This window comes from Lepidochelys kempii, chromosome 7 (assembly GCF_965140265.1).
Source record: "Lepidochelys kempii isolate rLepKem1 chromosome 7, rLepKem1.hap2, whole genome shotgun sequence".
In the NCBI taxonomy this organism is placed as follows: domain Eukaryota; kingdom Metazoa; phylum Chordata; order Testudines; family Cheloniidae; genus Lepidochelys; species Lepidochelys kempii.
The window spans coordinates 17,789,621-17,810,326 of NC_133262.1; the positions used below are offsets into that span (position 1 = coordinate 17,789,621).

Below are 20,706 nucleotides of genomic sequence, written 5' to 3' on the forward strand. Positions count from 1 at the left end.
CCTTCTCTCCAGAACTGTCATATCAAGACATCACTATAAAGCTGGTCACATGCTGTTGTTCTTATGCATCACAAAAGTATACTTAAATAACTTGAATTTCTCCACTAGCAACATCTCCAGGCTTCTCTCTCCTCACATTGTTCTTGGTAGTTGAGCAAAAGTTTGCTTTGACACATATTCAATAAAGGAAACTCCTTGTACTTGCTTCAGCCTACATGGTGTTCTTTAGCCTCTCATCCTCTCTGTGGGAAATCATCCATCACAAAGAATTACTCATCGGGTTCTGTCATGCAGCATTGGATCACCCAATTAAAAATTCAATTCATAGAGGATTTTTCCATTTGCTACTATTCCTTTCTGTAGCAGCCTTACTGTGGGATGCTGATCTTGCAGCTATGACACTAGCCTAATATTTGGAAATTGGAGGGATGATTCTCAGCTTTGCCACAGATTTCTCATTTGACTTTGCCCAAGTAATTTGGTCTCTCTGTGCCTCAGTTCACTGTCGAGTGGAGATAATAGTTCCCTACCTCATAGGGGTAAGTCTAAATGCACTAATGATTATGAGATGTTCATATGCTCTGGTGATATAGCCTGTGTCAATGCCTAAGCAGTGGATTTAGAAGATGATTTTTCGCCTCCCCTGGAGGTGAAAAGAATGAAATCAAAAAAGTGATGTACCTGCTTTAAAGTTAAATGTCTTCCTCCTGATTTTGTGGATAAATTTCAATTCTGTTTCATTTCAGTTGAGCTCTTCTGACATCTGTGCCAGGACTCCTCTTCTATTCATTAATGTATTTAAAAAACCTGCCTAATCATTCAGACACCTGGGAGTGTATCTAAATACCTGTATAATGTTTTCCTTAATTAATTTTTCACAGCAAATAAAATAAGGATCAAATTCTGCTCTTGGATAGACATGCTGGAACCCCATTTACGTCAATGGGAGCCACTCGTGCCGAAAGGAGGACTGTATAAACAATGTAGTAAAAAGGTTGTAGGCCCAATACTGCAAACCTTTATTTATGTGAGTGTTCCATATTCATAAGAGTAGATAGATAATCAGGGGTTCTCAAACTTCATTGCACCGCCACCCCCGTTCTGACAACAGAAATTACTACGTGATACCAGGGTGGGGGGACCAAAGCCAGAGCCCACCCAAGGCCCCCCATCCAAGGGCTTCAGCATCAGGTGGGAGGCCAGTAATCTGAGCCCCACCACCCAGGTTGAAGCCCTCGGGCTTCAGCTTTGGACCAGGGTGGTGGGGCTCAGCCTTCAGCCCTGGGCCCCAGCAAGTCTAACACCAGCCCTGGTGGCCCCATTAAAATGTGGTTGGGACCCACTTTGGGTCCTGATCCACAGTTTGAGAACTGCTGGTTAGATAGATAGATAGATAGATAGATAGATAGATACTGCACAATACTTTGCAAGATTGGGCAGTAACATTCCTATTCACACCCTGTTTGTTTGTTTTTCAGTTTTCATGAAGATGTGTCTTTGTCGGAATTAATTATTAATAGATTATCATTATTACTAATTAATTATAACAATTATTATTAATAATAAACTTAATACAGGGCTTTGCTAAAAGGATGAGCATAACCAGATTCAGATATTTCAAACACACCCCTGGATAATATAGCTATAGTAATCGGTCTGACTCTGAGCTTTTCTACTACACTCATCACCATAATGTCTGAACGCCCCATTGTATCTTTGCCAATTTTTTTTCAACATATTGTTTTGTCATTATCATCTTTGGAAAGCCTTCCCACTGGGATCACCACATGAAATATCTTCTTTTGCAATTTTGCATTACTTTTATGAATGAGGACAATCCAAGTTGCAGGTGCAGGATCAGGCTCTGTTCTAATATAACTTACGTACTATGTCAGGAACTAATGCTGAATGACTGAGAATTTTGCTATTGACATTAATGGGTGCAAGGTCAAGCCCTCAAAAACCCAGCACCGTAAGGTACTATTTGGTCCTCTCATGATCAGGGTCAAAGACAGCTGGCCAAATTAAGCACTGGTGAAAGGCTGCTCCTCTCAGAGTCAATGGAATAGCTTGTAATTATGTCAATGCTACGAGATCAAGCAGCAATTATTGAATAATTATTAATTATTGTTTGTATTTCAGTAGTGTCAACAGCCCCAGCCACGAACCACTGTGCTAGGCACTGTACAAACACAGACCAAAAAGATGTTCCCTGCTGAAAATACCTTAAGGCCAGATCCACAAAGGTATTTAAATTCAATATAAAGCATTACTAAAAGATGAACTGAACCATGGATAGCATAGCAAATATACCCCTGGATAGCATAGCTGCGGTAATCTGTCCATCTCTAAGCATCTCTACTGTGCTCATCACCATAGCATCTGAGCGCCACATTGTAGTCAGTCACCTAAAGGCCTTTGGATTTAGGCCTTACAAACTAACTAATTGGGTTTAGCTCCACTGAAATCAATGGTGTTACACCAGAACTGAAATTTGACCCTTCTTTGGCTTATAATGCCAGACCAGACATTATCACTTGTTATACCTTTGCTTATCTGCCTAACCACTGCTTGTATCTATAACAACTTTTCAAAGACAATCCAGAAGAGTTCACAGTTCAATGCGTAAAAGAGGATGAGAGAGATTTTGCAGTCACTGGGGGTTTTTTTGGTAGTCATTTTCTTTACAGTGTGTACTGTTAGCATTTCTATTGCTGTTCTGGAAAGCTAATTTTGTTTGCAGAGTGTTTTATTGGCTGATTTTGTTCGTTATCTGCAAAATCACATTTCAAGAAAGCAAAAAGAGGAAAGAAAAGAAAGACAAAAGAAAATAACACAAAGAAATAAACAGCCATCATAATTAATTTGCAATTAAAGAGCAAAAAAAAGCACAAAGTTAGAATGGGCTGGTACTAAGCAATAGGATTTAACTTTTGTGTGTGACATATAAAAAGTCTACAGTAAATCTCTGCATTTCAAAGATTGTTAGTAAAACTGTTCCAACACTGGTATCTTTGCACTGTTTGTTTTTTAAAAATGTTTCAAGTTCTAAATTTCCTCAGCAACTAGGAAATGCTCTTTACAAGTAGGAGCTTTTATCATTTACATATGCTTAGTGTCAGGAATAGCAACTTCCTTTTACTTTTTTCCAGCCAATGCTTCATGCTCTCATGCTTTGCATTTCACCAGGTCTGTCCCTCTGTGTTACATCACTCTAGCTGAAAAGAAAGATAGACCATTTGGGAAGCTCCAATACCTACACTCAATCAGCTTCTCCATTCAAACCAAAATAAAAAGAGAGAGAAGCAGAACATGTCTCTTGAAGGGGCAGTGAAGATCCAACAGCTATCTTCAGAGGGATCAGTTTGAAGAGCCAGAAGCCTGGCAGGGGACAAGCAGCAAGCAATTATTTGAGTGTTTCCTTTTCATCAGCTCCACTTCTTACATTATGCTTATTTCAGTATAATCAAAGGCCCCACTCAAATCAGGACCCCATTGTGCTAATTGCTGCAGTGCCCTAGTACAGTGTTTCCCAAACTTGAAACGAACCACAGCCAGTGGGAGCCGCATTCGGCCGAGCCTGTGGAAGCGGCAGGTAAACAAACCAGCCCAGCCTGCCAGGGGCTTTCCCTGAACAAGCGGCGTTCCAAGTTTGGGAACCACTGAACTAGTAAATAGAGTCCACTGCCCTGAAGAGCTTGCAATCTAAATAGACAGGATTGATGAAAGGTGGAAGGAAATAAATATTATGGCCTGCACTTTACAGATGGAGAACTGGGATGCAGAGATTAAGTGACTTCCCCAAGGTCACACTAGAAACCTGTGGTAGAGCTAGGAATTGAATCCAGAAATCCTGGGTCTAAGGCCATAGCTTTGACTACAAGACTGTCCTCCTCCTCTCCATCTTTTAAAAGAATATTTTACACCAATAAATACTTAGTCATCTTCAGCCTCTTTCTTTTTATTTTCCTGCCTCATCCATCAGCCAATCTTGGCCCCTATCTGAAACTGATTCTCACAAGAAAACCTTTGATGGTCTTAAGACTCTGGTGCCCATCAGACCATCTCTTGCACTTCTAACAATAAGTTCTTCATGCAATAACACTTAGCCTGATGATGTAGACTGAGGTATATCACGAGGAAATATCTTCAACCATGGAGCTGTCTACTTAGATGTTGGCCTTTTGGAGCATAAGAGAAATTTATTTGAATATATTAATGAACCTGTTGAATGGAAATGAGAATGTTTTTGTCCCAGAGGTATAGTACAGCAGAAACATCTGGAAATAGACATTTACAATAAATATTATCAGCATGATTTCTCACAAATGGACTTTCGCTTTTTCAGTATTTATTGGGGCTATTCTGCCTTTCATGCTTGTGTGCAGCTCCTTTTATCCATTATGCATGTGCAAGGAAAGGAGAATAGCTAGAAATCCCACACCAGAAATCCAGATCTGAACAAGTCAACAATCTGTTGACATCATGACAACTCCCTTTCTCTAGAATGGACTGAACCCAAACTTGCAATTTGTAAAAGTCTGGGTTTGCACTTTACTCCAGAACTGATTGTTTGTAGCCCAAGACTGTTCCTGCAATCCTATATTCATGGTTTGCTGGTGTTTTTCAGCTCCTTAGTCTGACATCACTTAGTCTTGTTCAGCACTCTGACAGATCACATGTGGGCAGTGTATTATTTATATTGGCTTTTGGTATCTTCACACCAGTGTATATGTTCTGCATCACTGAAGAACTAAGCTGAGTCTGCAGTTTGAACAAGACTTTATGGGCCCCATGGATCATTTTTTCCAAGGAGAGAACAAAGATTTCAACTGCACTTATAGCTCTTGCTCACAAGCCAACTTTCCAACAAATCAACCCCCTGGTATTTCACTCCAGTTCCCTCCTCCCCAAAATACCATAACTATCATCTCCTAATGGATTTTTTTTTCTGACAACATCTCCTATCTAATTACTGATAGATTATAACTGTCCTCAGCACAGAGCCCCAGAAATGTCATGGTATGGATAATTCTATGACTAGAGCTGGTCGGGAATTTTTCCATTAAGTGTTTTTTCATTGAAAAATGCTGATTAATTGAAACATGGTTTTTGTGGAAACCTATTAGTTTTGATTAAATTTTCATTGGGAGGTTCTCCCAGGTCCAGGGTTCAGTTTCTGGAGAGAGATGGATTCACTTCAGAACAGCCAATAGGGCAGAGGTTGGTGCATGTATGTGAGAGAGCCTGGTTCAAGTCATGGCTCTGGTTGATTTAGAGTAGGGACTTAAACCTGGGTCTCCCACATCCCAGATGAGTGCCCTAGCAACCAGGCTACAGAGTCAGTCAATCGCTCTCTCTAGCAAGAAAGCGTGACTCTATAGCCCTGATTCAGAGCAGGGACTTGAACCTAGACCTCCCATATCCCCACTGAGTAGGCTAATCAGTGAACTGTTCTCAGGGGGATCTCTCATGTCTCATCTCTCATGACCTTCTCATAAACTAGGGAAATAGAGCCTAGGTGGAGCTACTATAAGATGGGTACATAACTAGCTGGAAAATCATTCCCAGAAAGTAGTTATCAGTGGTTCACAGTCATGCTGGAAGGGCATAACGAGTGGGATCCTGCAGGGGTCGGTTCTGGTTCTGGTTCTGTTCAATATTTTCATCAATGATTTAGATAATGGCATCGAGAGTACACTTATAAAGTTTGCGGACGATACCACACTGGGAGGGATTGCAAGTGCTTTGGAGGATAGGATTAAAATTCAAAATGATCTGGACAAACTGGAGAAATGGTCTGAAATAAATAGGATAAAATTCAATAAGGACCAATGCAAAGTACTCCACTTAGGAGGGAGCAACCAGTTGCACACATACAAAATGGGAAAGGACTGCCTAGGAAGGAGTACTGCGGAAAGGGATCTGGAGGTCATAGTGGATCACAGGCTAAATATGAGTCAATGGTGTAATGCTGTTGCAAAAAAAGCACACATAATTCTGGGATGTATTACCAGGAGTAGTGTAAGCAAGAAACTAAAAGTAATTCTTCCGTTCTACTCCGTGCTGATTAGGCTTCAACTGGAGTATTGTGTCCAGTTCTGGGCACCAGATTTCGGGAAAGATGTGGACAAATTGGAGAAAGTCCAGAGAAGACCAACAAAAATGATTAAAGTCTAGAAAACATGACCTATGAGGGAAGATTGAAAAAACTGGGTTTGTTTAGTCTGGAGAAGAGAAGACTGAGAGGGGACATAACAGTTTTCAAGTACATAAAAGGTTGTTACAAGGAGGAGGGAGAAAAGTTGTTCTTCTTAACCTCTGAGGATAGGACAAGAAGCAATGAGCTTAAATTGCAGCAAGGGTGGTTTAGGTTGGACATTAGGAAAAACTTTCTAACTGTCAGAGTGGTTAAGCACTGGAATAAAGTGCCTAGAGAGATTATGGAGTCTCCATCATTGGGGATTTTTAAGAGCAGGTTAGACAAACATCTGTCAGGGATGGTCTAGATAATACTTAGTCCTGACTTGAATGCAGGGGACTGGACTAGATGACCTTGAGAGGTCCCCAGTTCTATGATTCTATGTTTTTTCATGAATAATTTTGTTTTGTTTTTTTTTTTGTGATGCCGACTAAAAAATATTAAATCCTCAAAATGTTTCGTGAAATGGAATTCTTGTTTTCCAGACAGCCCTAATTATAATCTAATACTATGGAAAAAGAATGGCCTGGTGGCAAAGACACTAGAAGTCTTATATTCTATTCCTGGTTCTGCCACAGATCTTGGGATTAAATTACTTAGAATCATAGAATATCAGAGTTGGAAGGGATCTCAGAAGGTCATCTAGTCCAGCTCCCTGCTCAAAGCAGGACCAATCCCCAACTAAATCACCCCAGCCAGGGCTTTGTCAAGCCTGACCTTAAAAACCTCTAAGGAAGGAGATTCCACTTAATACTTCTGTGCCTCACTTTCTCCATTTGCAAAATGATGATGCCAATAGCTACCTTACCTGAGAGTCCAAATACGCTGATGTTTGTAAAACAGAGTAATATCCTTGGATGGAATTAGTATAGAAGAGCAAAATATAATTTCATTAATGGTTCAATACTTAGTGTTGAGAAGACAGTTTTATATTAGCAACAAGTTGTTTAGGTGTTTATCATTTTCCCCATCACAAAACTAACCTTAGGCTGACACATCCCCTGCTTCATTAAACCCAAACGTAAATATTTTAGGACGTGTGTTAAAATTCTCTGAAGCAACAGAATTGTGAACAAAATGCCGGGTATCTTCTTGTGTTCTATAATACAAACATAGCCTCTTCTTTTTTTTTTGCTTTTAAAACTTGAAAGATGTCATGGATTTCATCATTAAGAGCATGAGTTACTGACCTATTAAGACACTTCATTTATTTTGTTGACTCTTTAGGAGCAGACCTTGGTTACAGATAATTATAGTATTGCTAGGTTGTATAAAATGCTGCCAAGTTACAGTATTAGCCTCTAACATTAATACTACACATGCACTTGTTTGATGTTGCTCCCACTGAAGGTGGAGTGTTATTATTCCATTCTGTATGTGAAAGATCAGATCCTAAGTTTATAACAATGCACAGAGATAAGATGCTCCAACATATATATCTGGAGTATTGCAGACTGAAACAACATGTCATCAGGTTAATAACTGCACCTTGTCCATAAATTTCTTCCCATGATTTCCCTTGTGAATGGGGGCAATGGCCTGACTCCTGGTGAGTGGTCTATCCAATACCAGTCTATGTCACCAGGGCAAGAAAAGTCCTGCTCCCAATCCAGCCAGCTGATGTATTCAGCCTGGGTCATGAGATGCCGGCTGTAATTAGTGGACTGCCATTAGGAGCAAGTTACAACAGCTGAACATTCTTGTTTTTCTTTAAAAGAAAAAACAAAAAATGAAACTGAGTGCACAGAAAAAATATCAGCGACATAAATGATCTTTTGAAGGTCACATAAACACAAAAGTCATTCTATTCAAGTCCTGGTCTCCATAGCCACATTGCACATATTTGTCATATATATTGTTGGTGGGTGCATGGATGTATAGCATTAAAGGTAACACTACAGACTAATGCAAATTACGACAGGTACACAGGAGTCCAAGTTAGGTGAAAACAATAAAGCTGAATTTCCCAACATTTGTAGATGGGTAAAATTTCAAACATATCTCTTTATTCAAGTAATTTCTTGTATTTAATAAAATTTGTAAGCATCTATAGTGGTTTCTGAAACTCTGAACATGTCTTAAGTCTGATGAGCAAGACATAAATCAGAATATAAGTAGCCATCCATGTTTCCAGCTGAAACATTACAGCTAAGAACATTTCTCACGCGGTCTTATTTTTAAAGGATGGAGATTTTTCTCTAAAGAGTGGACTAGAAATATGCAGGGATAGGTTTCGGTATTCAGCTAATGTTGCTCATATTTTTCCATCTCCTGAGCCACCTTCAGTCCTTACGCAGTCAAAATTCCCATTGTTGCTCCAATAGGAGTTTTGACTTGGAAAGGACCACAGGTTTAATATATAGAGAATTATATTTTATGGAGTTTAAAACATGTTTTGAGGAAAATGCTCTTTGAAGAATGGATTATTATGAGAAAAGCGTTCTTGTGTCATAGGGTTTACCCAAGAAATATTTTCCTTTGTGCTTGGGACAACGGGATACTATTTTCAGAATTTCAGTGATTTAAGCAAGTGGTGGACATCTGATCATTTTTCTGGATCTCTTGCTTTGCCAGGCATAGCTTTGTGGTCTTTTCAAAGTTCCTATGCTGTGTTTCCAGAGCTTTCAGTTGTGTAACCACTTTAGATAACTTTTTAAGATTCCTTGTTTACTCTAATACTGAAGTGTCCCTTTGGAAGATTTCTAGCCTTTACAAAGTATCTCCATATTTTCTGATGCTTTTAGAAACTTACAACAGTATAAACTCCCTTAAATGGTCTCTCTTCCAGAAGACTAATGTCTACACTACAAAGTTAAGTTGACTTAATTTAAGTCAACATCTAGCCACAGCAGTAATTAAGTTGGTTGAGCATGTCCACACCACACTCATTGTGTTAGAGTGCGTCTTCACTCGCAGCACTTGCATCAATGCAGAGAGCAGTGCACTGTGGGTTGCTATCCGATAGGGCAACTAGCAGCAGGGGTTTTGGGAAGGGCTTGCAATGCTTTTTGGGACCAAAACATCATTGCAGGCTGGAATGGGAACATGGCTTTGACCTCCCAGGATGCAGTTTTTTCCCTCACTCCCAGGGAACAAGCACTGACTGGTGGGAGTGCATTGTTATATAGTTATAGGACGACAAGCAGTGGCTGCAGAACTTTTGAATGCGGAACACCACTTTCCAGGCACTTTGTGCAGAGCTTTCTCCAGCCCTCACGTGCAGCAACACTAAAATGAGACTTGCTCTGACCCTGGACAAGCAAGCTTCCAGAGAGCGATCACAACTCGCATCACCAGACTGCTTCTGGTCAGTGGGCAAAATCAATTTGGAGTTGGTAAATCCACTGTGGGAGCTGTTGTGATCCAAGCGTCCAGCGCCATGAATCAACTTCTGCTAAGAAGGGTAGCAATGTACAGGACATAGTGGATGGTTTTGCCATGATGGGGTTCCCTAACTGGAGGGGGGCAATAGATGGCACACATAACCCTATCTTGGCACCAGACCACCTTGCCAAAGAGCACATACACCAAAGGAGATTTTTTTTCAATGGTGTTGCAAATGCTGGTGGATTACAAGGAGTGTTTCACCGACATCAGCGTGGGAGGTCAGGAAAGGTGCATGGCAAGCACATCTTTAGGAACACAGGTCTGTTCAGGAAGTTGCAATCAGGGACTTTCTTTACGGATCGCAAAATAACCATTGATGACGTTGAAATGCCAGTAGTGATCCTGGGAGTCCCAGCCTACCCCTTGCTCCTATGGCTCATGAAGCCATACACCAGCTACCTGGACAGCAATAAGGAGTGGTTCAACAGTAGGCTGAGCAAGTGCGGAATGGTGGTGGAATTTGCCTTTGGACATTTAAAGCATTGCTCATGCAGTTTACTTACTAGATTAGACCTCCGTGAAAGCAATATCCCCTGTGACAGGGTCGGGTCAGATAGCTACAGGAGAGTGATAGAAGGCAGATATATTAGCCCCAGGTTGAGTAGGTCCCTTTTCCCTGGGTAAGGTAACAGGAATGGTTCCAGAACAATCAGGAACTTTCTGGAAACAATTAAGGCAGACAGGCTGATTAGAACACCTGCAGCCAATCAAGAAGCTGCTAGAATCAATTAAGGCTGGCTAATCAGGGCACCTGAGTTTAAAAAGGACTTGTGGCACATGTGTGAGGAGCTGGGAGCAAGAGGCACTAGGAGCTGAGAGTGAGAAGGCATACTGTTAGAGGACTGAGGGGTACAAGCATTATCAGACACCAGGAGGAAGTTCCTATGGTGAGGATAAAGAAGGTGTTGGGAGGAGGCCATGGGGAAGTAGCCCAGGGAGTTGTAGCTGTCTCACAGCTGTTCCAGGAGGCACTCTAGACAACTGCATTCCACAGGGCCCTGGGCTGGAACCTGGAGTAGAGGGCGGGCCCGGGTTCCCCCCAAACCTCCCAACTCCTGATCAGACACAGGAGTTGACCTGGACTGTAGGTTCATGAAAACGGCCAAACTGAGGGCTGCCATGAAACTCCGAGGTGAGCAAATCCACTAATAAGCGCAAGACCCATCAAGGTAAAGCAGGAACTTTGTCACACCCCGTTGTTATCATTGACTTCTATGTGTTCCATAACATCTGTGAGGCAAAGGGAGAGAAGTTTCTGCAGAGCTGGGGCATGGAGGCAGATAGGCTGGCAACTAATTTTGAGCCTGCCATTGGGGGATGTGGAGTTACAGTATCACTGTAACAGGGTGTTTACATCAGCCAGAGACAAATTTGAGTGTAAACACATGCACAACTAAGTCAATGCAAGGCAAATTACGTCAGCCTAACTTTCTAGTGAAGACCAGGCCTGAAGATCTATTTGTTATAAAAATAATTGGAAAGAGTAATGAGGATGGGTAGATACTCAGTTTATATAAATTGGAATAGATTCCTTGGCTTTAATGGAGCTATTCCAGTTTACACAAGCTGATGATACAGCCCATACATTTTACAATCTACAGCGCATTACAGTTCATACTGAAAATGGTCCCAGGAAATTACAAGTCAAACCATTCATAATGATAGCTTGGAATTTAATGCATAATTCCAATGAATGGTGATGGTAATTGTGGACAGCAATCACCATTCAAATCTTTATAATCTTGCTCTGGCAGGTAAATAACATCACTAGGGCTGTAATAATTTTTTGGCTGTGAAAAACGTGTCATGGAACATGAAATAAGCCTTCCCCATGAAATCTGATCTCCTCCTTGCTGCTGGGAGCATGCCAGTCAGGGGGCTCCTAGATGCAAGTCCTGACTCTGCACAGCGGCTCTCGTTCTCAGGGGCAGATCAGACCCACCTCCGAGAGCCTGCCTCCCCGCTGCTGCAGAAAGCTCTCTGCCCAGCACTGGAGGTTCCTGTAGCTGGTGGAGACTTGTGGAGGTGGGTCGGATATCCTTCTGCTCCTGGGAGCACCCCAGCCAGGAACTCTTAGCTGTGAGTCCTTGCTGTGCTGGGGAGAGACAGAACTTGTCCTTCCCCTGCATGGCAGCTCTGAGGGGGGAGGGGAGATCAGACCCACTTCTGGGTACTTTTTGGGTTGGGACTCCCACAGTTACAACACAGTGAAATTTCAGTTGTAAACAAAATTTCAGTTGTGCAACTGACTAATTTAAAAACCTTCTGGCCATGAAATTGATCAAAATGGACCACGAATTTGGCAAGGCCTTAAACATCACCATTGTATTTGCAATATTCTTACCTGAAATACGTACAGCGTTATATTGCTGTCCATGATTCCCATCAAAATTGCTCTGGAGCAAACTCTTTAGGCCAATAAATGCTTTGACCAGGGTAGTTAATTATCAATTCCTCAAGAAACATTCAGACCTTGATAAATAAATTAAGCTTCTAAACTGTCTCTTTCACACAGCACTACCTTAACATGCACTTGGGAACTTCTAATGCACGCTGATAGGATCTGCATGGGACAGTTAGGGCACAATATGTTGGTGTGCTTTAGAAATCCCATTAGTGTGCATTGCAGCACTGTGTAGATAAACCTTAAGACATAAATTGCAACCTCTGAAGTAAGTACTCCTTGGAGTTAAATTCTGGTGCCCACCCAGCTGCGCATCCCTTAAAATGCTCCTTCATGCTATTGTTTACTTTATCACACAGGGATTCAAATCCGAAATAATCTTTAGTTCATTTCTGATCCAAGGGAACAACTTTATGAACCAAGATTAACATAGTAGGATTCATTGCGGAGAAATACCCCAAATGTGCCTCAGTTTAATCAGAGCTTTAAAAAGTTCCTGAAAACTCTGCTCCTAACATGGTGTTATTGCTTAGAAGTAAAATGAGTCATCTGCCATTGGATGATCTGTATAATGAAATCCGATAAAGACTGCTCATTATCACTTAACGGTTGTAAATGGCGCCTCTGCAGAACATTACATTCCTGGAAGGACTGAAAGAATTAATGCATCCATATATGCTTCCTGCTTTATGTCAATAACTGGAAGTAAATCATATCTCATACTCAAAGAGAAAAGTTTGGTATTTGACAATTTTTTCATAGCAACAAGCCCAGAATAAAGGATCAAATACAACGAGAACTGGGCAAAATTTTTCAGCCAGCACTTTTTTTCTTTGAAAAATGCAATCGTCCTTTATCCTGCATTTATGTCCCATGAGTGTCTTAGACCAGTGTTTCTCTACTGGTGAGTCACAACCATCCAGGGGTGCTCGCAAAAGGGGCATCACAAGGCATTGAAAATTTTATTAAAATGTAAAACAAAGAAAATCTCGCTTCTCCACTTCCACCCTTACCCTTTAATATCAAGTATTCTCTGTCAACCTCTCAAAACGCAAATTATATATGTTTTCCATTGTTAGCATTGATAGATATTTTTACTCCTACTTGTATAGTAAATGTGAAGGGGGGGGTTGCTTTTTTCCCCCTTGTATAAGGGATCACCAGCCTGGAGAGGCTGAGAAACACGGTCTTAAGGTACATGACCAGGGTTGCAGAACCACACTGTGGAGGAATTGCCAGCATTGGCTACTCAGGCTTTTTATATATTTTTTTCAGAAAGATCCTACAAACAACTCAGAAGATCAGCATTTTCTGACATTTTTTCAGAGCAACAACCCTCCACAATCTCCACAATCCAGAGGGCCAAACCCAGCCAAAGTATAATTAATTAAAATTAATGAAATATAACAGATCAGAATGACCTCATTTGTAAAGATATTCCTTACTCCAATTAGAAAGGAAGCATTTGGGATATTGTTAATAAGGGCTGATTGTTACATCTGCAGTGAAATGAAATGCAAGCATAACTGGTGTAATTTGTTAAGAAGTGACAATTTAATTATTGGCAGCTTTACCCAGCCTGGACAGAGGCAAACAAAGGAAAGATGCATGCAATTTAGTATGGGATTGCATAAATATTTTCATGTGCCATATGGGTCATGCTGATGATCTGAGAAGAAGGGAAGACTTGAGAGTTCTGGTTCTGATTCATGTTGTTTGGAATTGATTTATCCCTAGGGTAAGCCTTGGCTCCTTTCATAATGAAATCTATAGAATTATATATAGCCAATTAGTTAAAAACCAAAATAAGATATTCAATTTCTAAAACAAAAAATTATTGTGGCCCATATATTCCACTCTGCTCTGGGGCACAGAAGGGAGACAGTGAGTCACAAGGAGAGGAAATATCTAAGTCTTTCACTGAAAGGCAGGTTTTCTACACCAGTGGTTCTCAACCAGGGGTCTGGAGCTCCCTGGGGGGCTGCAAGCAGGTTTCAGGGGGTCCACCAAGCAGGGCCAGTGTTAGCCTTGCTGGGGCCAAGGCAGAAAGCCTAAGCCCCACTGTGTAGGGCTGAAGCCCAGGGTCTTAAGCCCTGCCACCTGAGCTGAAGCTGAAGCCTGAGCAACTTAGCTTTGCGGGGACCCCTGTGGTGTGGAGTCCCAGGCAATAGCCCCGCTTGCTACCCCCAACACCGGTTCTGGCTTTTATATGCAGAAAACCAGTTGTTGTGGCACGGGTGGGCCATGGACTTTTTATAGCATGTTGCAGGGAGGAGGGGCTCAGAAAGAAAAAGGTTGAGAGCCCCTGTTCTAGACCTCATATCATTTTCTGATCCCTTTCCTTTGTTGTTTGTTTGTTTGTTTTTGTTTTTTTGTTTTGACGTGTTGACACCGTCTTTCAGTAATAGGCTCACCGATGCTGTATGCAGAGGTAAAACCACCTCCCTGCTCCTACTTGATATTCCCCTGTTTATACATCCAAAAATAGCAGGAGCCGAATTAACCACCAGTTTGCACTGGGAGATCATGTTCAGCTGATTGTCTATCATGACCACTAAGTCCTTTTCAGAGTCACTGCTTTCCGGGATACTGTCTCCCATTCTGTAAGAGTGACTGACATTCTTAATTCCCAGATGTATGACATTGCATTGCCACACATTCCATTCAAATGAGCTCATGCCACACACATAGGCCTGAGAGAGCTCCCCCTCTGGCTAAACGCTCCCCAGGCTATTGTGGCTGCAGCCCACTTCCCTGAGCCCCAAGTGTCCTTTACACCTCTTGACCCTGAGCAAAGTCCAGGCACTTCCCTGAGCTTGGGGTCTCTAGGAACACACACTTGCAGGGTGCAGATCCTCTGACTCACACCCCCTCCTGAGAGTTGAGCCCCCACAGTCCAACTGCCTAGCCACTGAGATTAGCATTGACATCCCCATAGCTTAAACACCCCAGAACTCCGAACTCCAGTCATGTGGGCACTCTGGGTTTACAATTTCGCTCTTCATGTGCACATGGGAGCAGAATCAAATAGACACAGGTTTATCCAAAGGTTTTTAACCCGATCACTTTTCACATAAGACATGAGCACAAGAGAGCACAATTCATTTAGAAAACAACAACCCCCCTGAATGGAATGACCCTCACTTTAGCTCACCCTTTCCTTGGACTGCAAGTGATATACCTCTGGTCTCAGGTATATCCCCTTACCTCCTTCCCTCAGCTTGAGCTGGTGAAAATAGCCAAAGACCAAGACTAGAGCAGCTCCTGCCCTTTTGTAACCTGCTCTGTCATGTGGCTACCTGGTCGATCTCAACAGCTGAGCACAGACCCTACCAAGTGACTTCTTCCCAAACCAATGTCTTCCCTAATAAATCAATACTCTGGGTTAGGAGCCAGACTTTTGTCTAGGATGCTTCTATACCGTCTATTGTGCAACTACCCTTGGGAATTCCAGTCCAACCAGGAGGTAAAAGGACAACAGAGAAGGCAAACAAACCCGACATTCAAAATAGAACCCCAATCAGACACAGACACACATAAACAACCCCCATTATCAGATAGAATTCATAAACAGTGCAAGGACAGATTCCCCAAATCACCACAGCCCAGGTTACCAAATGATTAATGTTGATTAGGTCAGCCAGATTGAATTGGCTGACCTATCCTAATCATTACTTACCACTCCGCCAATTTTTGTGTCATTGGCAAACTTTACCATCAATTATTTTATATTTTCTTCTAAATCATTGATAAAATATTGATTAGCACTGGCCCAAGAACAAAGCCCTATGGGGCCCCACTAGAAACACGCCCTATGATGAGATCCGGTTTTAAAGCCATTTAATATGTGCTACATTTGATTTTGTATACTGCTACATTTTTAATCAGAATTTCATATAGTACTGAGTCAAATGCCTTACAGAAATCTATTGTGTCTACACAGTGGACTTTATCAAACTTCAATCTCATCAAATAGCAATATCAGGTTTGTTTGAGAAGACTTATTTTCCACAACAATTCTGATTGGTAACATTTATGCTACCGTCCTTTAACTCTTTACTTGATCACATCCCATATCAGGGCTTTCCAAGCTTTTTAAATGCACAACATTAGCTTTTTTCCCAGGCCTCTGAACTTCCCCAAAAGTTATTAAAAATCAACATCAGTGGATCTGAAAGACCATTGGCCAATTCTTTTAAAACTCCTGGGTGCAAGTTATCTGGCCCTACAGATCTAAAAATGTTTAATTTTAGCACTTGTACTTTAATAGCCCCCCTAGCTACTGCTGGAGTAGAAATTATCACTGTAAGATGTGATTAAATCACCCAACTTTTTTTCAAACCTTTTCCCTTCAGAACAGGTATTACTGTTTTTTGGGCAGATGCTCTCTCTCTATCAACATATCAAACCTGAGTCACAGGGTGAAATCCTGGCCCCACTGACATCACTGGCAGTTTTGCCATTGACTTCAAGAGAGCCAGAATTTCACCAATAGCACTTAGGTTCACAGTGCAGTTCTCATAACTGTATAACTCCTTCCTTTGTTGTCCAGCTCACAGAGTTGCTTTAGGGCCAGATCCACAGGTAGGTTTCCAATCACAAGTTTATTCAGACAGCAGAAGGTACAAAGAGCTGCTGTGTCCAAGAGGGTAGAAAGTAATGAGGTACAAACTAAATCAGAATCACTTTTCTAACACCAGATCTAAAACTACTGAAAACCCAAGGCAGCATTTAGAAGTGATGGCAGAGAAGGGGTACACGTTGCGTGAATGGCATCTCTGGAGGGAAAGGGAATCAGTTACACTGAAGTTAAGATGAATCTGATGGTCACATCTCAGTAGACAAAAGTGCATTTCTCAGTTCAGTCACATAATGCTATGCTGCAACGCTGTCAGCTTTTGTTCCAGACACTAGTAGTACAGACACTAGCTAACACGAAAATGAATGGAGCTAATGTGATCTCAAGTGAGTGAGTGGCATGTCCAGAGGTTAAGGTCAGAGTACTATTCTTATGGCAGAATGGGGAAGTTCACTGTAAAACCTGAACTGCCTTTGGAGAAAGAGAACTTGTAACTAAATTTCTACTACACTCCTAATCATCTGAAGCACTGCTACATATTTCAAGCTCATGCCCTCATCCCTTCGCCCCCTCCCTTCACACCTATCTACACGCATAAAGTAATAAAGCGTTTACCAGTGGATATGAACTTTGTACTATAGGTCTGGTGGTCTTTTTGTGGTGGAACTCAATATATATACATCTCTGGGGGGGGGGGGGAGAGAGAGGAAGTGCTTATGGTATTGGTATGTCCAAAAGTAAGAAGATAGTATTGTAATGCAAAGTATGCACCTAATCCCTTATAGATTCTAAGGCCAGAAGGGATCACAGTGATCATCTAGTCTGACCTCCAGCATACCACTGGTCATAGGGCTTCCCTGAATTAATTCCTGTTTAAACTAGACCGTATTATTTTTAAAACGTCCAGTCTAGATTTTAAAATTTCCAGTGATGGTGAATGTACTGCAACCATTGGTAAATTGTGTCTACCAGATAGATATAATGTTATGGACTCAAGGTCAGAACACGGCATGAAAGTTGGATATATTATTGATGCCAAAGCTCTTGGAGGGAAGTCAGAGGTTACATATCACTTAATCTCTGTGGTGTGGTCACATATACTATGAATGAATAGACAAATCAAATCAAATATGCTACAATTAAAAGATTATTTCATCAAAACCTACTGACCTTGAGCACAATCTCTAAGCAAACCTATTCCTTTGATGAAGAATTACACTATTTAAAGACAAACAATGCACACTCTTTAAACCATGGATCCATAAATGGAGATAAATTCTACTTATCACAGCTCCATCAGGGAATCGAACCAGCAGTGAAAGATTTTCCTCTGGTTAATTCCAATGCTTTCTGCCTACAATCTTAACCTTGTATCTTCCCTTGGATATCAAAAGCTAACTACTCTTTGGTGTATTTTTAATGGAGCAGAGGAGATTACGCATTTTAAAGGCAAAATACTCCCAACCCCAGGTCTGCATCTCATCACTATTCTGTGCCGAATGCCAGCAAACGTCAGTTGCAGTTATACACAGGCAGGGAGTGTCAGAATGGAGACCTGCTGTGTGAATTTTGGAGAACTTTGCCTAAGGGTGAATTGGTCCATTTTATATGTTTCAGAGTGGTAGCCGTGTTAGTCTGTATCAGCAAAGAGAACGCATGCATCCGATGCAGTGAGCTGTAGCTCACGAAAGCTTATGCTCAAATAAATTTGTTAGTCTCTAAGGTGCCACAAGTCCTCCTCATTCTTTTTCCATTTTATATGTTTCCTTGCATTTCTCACAGGACTCTCTAGGTGGCAGATGCTACCTTACTTGACGCAGGTTTTGTTAAGTCTATGATATTTTCTTAGTAGCTCTATGTGCATGTCCTGATCCTGATTCAGGACCAGATTTTACCATTTTACTCAAGATAAAGAGTACATTATGGACCAAGTAGTTCCATTTACTTCAGTGGTCCTAACTGTGGAGTAAGTTACTCCTCACAACCCAAAAATCAGGCCCATATGCAGTGTCGGAGAATGTGGGCTTTCTAAAGCATTCTTTGTGCATTCTTTGATATTTCTATCCAATGACTGACCTTCCTACACTGTCTAAGCACTGTGTGCGGGTTCAGATCTCTACATTCAGTCAGAGTCCTGCTAAGGAATTACTGCTCATCTCTGCACAATGTACTCCTAGATGCCTATCATTGTCAGATTCATCAAAGTGGGAGGTGGTTTTCATCTTTAAACTGTAATGGAAGATAACTGTTCGTTAAATAGGCAAAATGAGGAAGAGATCTAGTGATGATGACCAAGGGTCCTGCTCTGTCACCTGCTCGCATGCTGAAGTGTACATTACTTCACAAGCAGCTCCACTGATTTCGGGATTAGTCATTGTGCAGTAAGAGAGTTCTCAGTCTGAGGAAGCTTGTCAAATCTGGTCCCAAGTTTCTCAGTTTTATAGAAAACTTCATAAATACTGACTTGTAATAGCTTAGCTAAAAGGATAAAAATTTGTTAAATGGTTCTTAGTGGACACTTGAGCACACCACAGATGGCATTATTACAATTTGCACTAATCCTTGTTGGCGGTCTAAGCAGAAAGGACAAGGGACGAATGCGCCATGTAGGTGGAATGGACTCTTTCAAACTCGGAGGTGGTCCCTTCAGGTTAAGATGGATGTATACAGATGATGCAGTTTGGAGTTGTCCGCAAAGCTGCCCACACTAGCTCTGTCTATTTAAAATTCACATTGAAAAACAGACCAGATGCCTAGCTGATGTAAATCAGCATAACTCCACCAAAGTCAATGGAGCTATGTAGATTTACATGCACTGAAGATCGGGCCCTATAACCAGAAAGAGATTAAATCAATTGTGTTATTATAGTGTCAGACAAGTGATACCACTCTTATGGTTTAGAAAGCATTTTCATTCTAAGTGAATAGATGTGTGCACATTTTTGCATGTGTAATAGTGCACACTTAGTGTGCAAATCAAGTCCTAATGATCCCGAGGCAGTTTCCGTAACAGTAAGGATTTGTTGTAATGTCTTCGGCCAAAATTTCCCAGTTTCACTAACTGCCTCCCCTCCTCCCCAGCTTTGTCTGCCCTTCAGTGGAGTACCATGTAAAGGAGTTGTTTTGTCTTTGGGATAACATATTATTGATTATTATTAATAGTAGCCCAGGAGATCCCATATACATGTGAGACTGTCCAAACAGATGCACCCAATTAGTGGCAATAGTAACAAAATCATACCTGCTAGGTTCAATGAGCTCATTGTTTCTCTAATATTTCATAATACCTAGGGCTCGTTGTTAGTCATATATCACATATAACTAGGTCTGTACAAAGCTCTTTAGGGTTCAATTTTAAAAAGGGATTAGGAAACCAACCCTGGTTTACATGACCAGGAAGCAAACCAACCCTTGCAGTTTCACTTGGAGATTCAGGGTCAGATGCAAATGGTGCAGATCAACATGACTCTGTTGATTTCAATGGAGCTACACCAATTTACATTAACTGAGGATTTGATCCTCGATCCAGAATTTCCTGAGGTTGCTTCACTTCTGCCAGTGCCTTCCCACTCTATGCTCCCAACAAGTCACTGTATCCCCTCCAGCAAGTCCCAGCTCCCCTGAAGACATCTGGTAAAAGAAGGGGAATGCCTGGGGGATATTGGAGAAAGGGGGTGAATACTGTGGGCAGCATGAGAAGCCTGCTAAGGTGAGAGAGTTGTTTCTGGCTTCCCAGATGTGCAAACAAGCACAGCCTACATTCATCAAACTTTTGCAAATGCAATCTGAGATTGGTAAATGATCAATGTTCAAATCCAAGGCCAAGTTCTCATGAGTTTGAGCTTCAGTGTGAATATTTCACACAGTTTCAGTTACAACTTATCCTATCACTTTCTATCAGGACCACAGTTATGATTCAGGGGTAACTGCTGTTCCCCACCCTCACCTATCAAACGTGAAAAATAAATATTTAAGATGTTGCTTCAGATTACGGACTGTCTTCATATCTGGCTTCTCAGAGTTTACTTAGCAGTAACCCTATCAAAATAAAGCTATCCAATATGTCACTTCTTTGTATTGTGTCCTATTGTAATATGTGTCCATGAGCTGGCAAAGAGATGGTAAAGCACCTCA

The 20,706-nt window shown here is 41.4% G+C and overlaps 1 long non-coding RNA gene across 3 annotated transcripts in view; it reads left to right on the forward strand.

Moving 5' to 3' along the window:
- Window positions 1-370: 370 nt before the first annotated feature.
- Window positions 371-20,706, forward strand: part of LOC140915235 (uncharacterized) — a 41,596-nt gene continuing 21,260 nt past the window's right edge. For 2 of the 3 annotated variants that reach the window (XR_012160106.1, XR_012160105.1), the window contains exons 1-2: window positions 371-539; window positions 2,143-2,246. This is a non-coding gene — a long non-coding RNA (uncharacterized lncRNA). Of the gene's footprint in view, window positions 540-2,142; window positions 2,247-13,268; window positions 13,363-20,706 lie in introns of those variants that run through there. The other variant, XR_012160107.1, reaches the window with a different exon arrangement.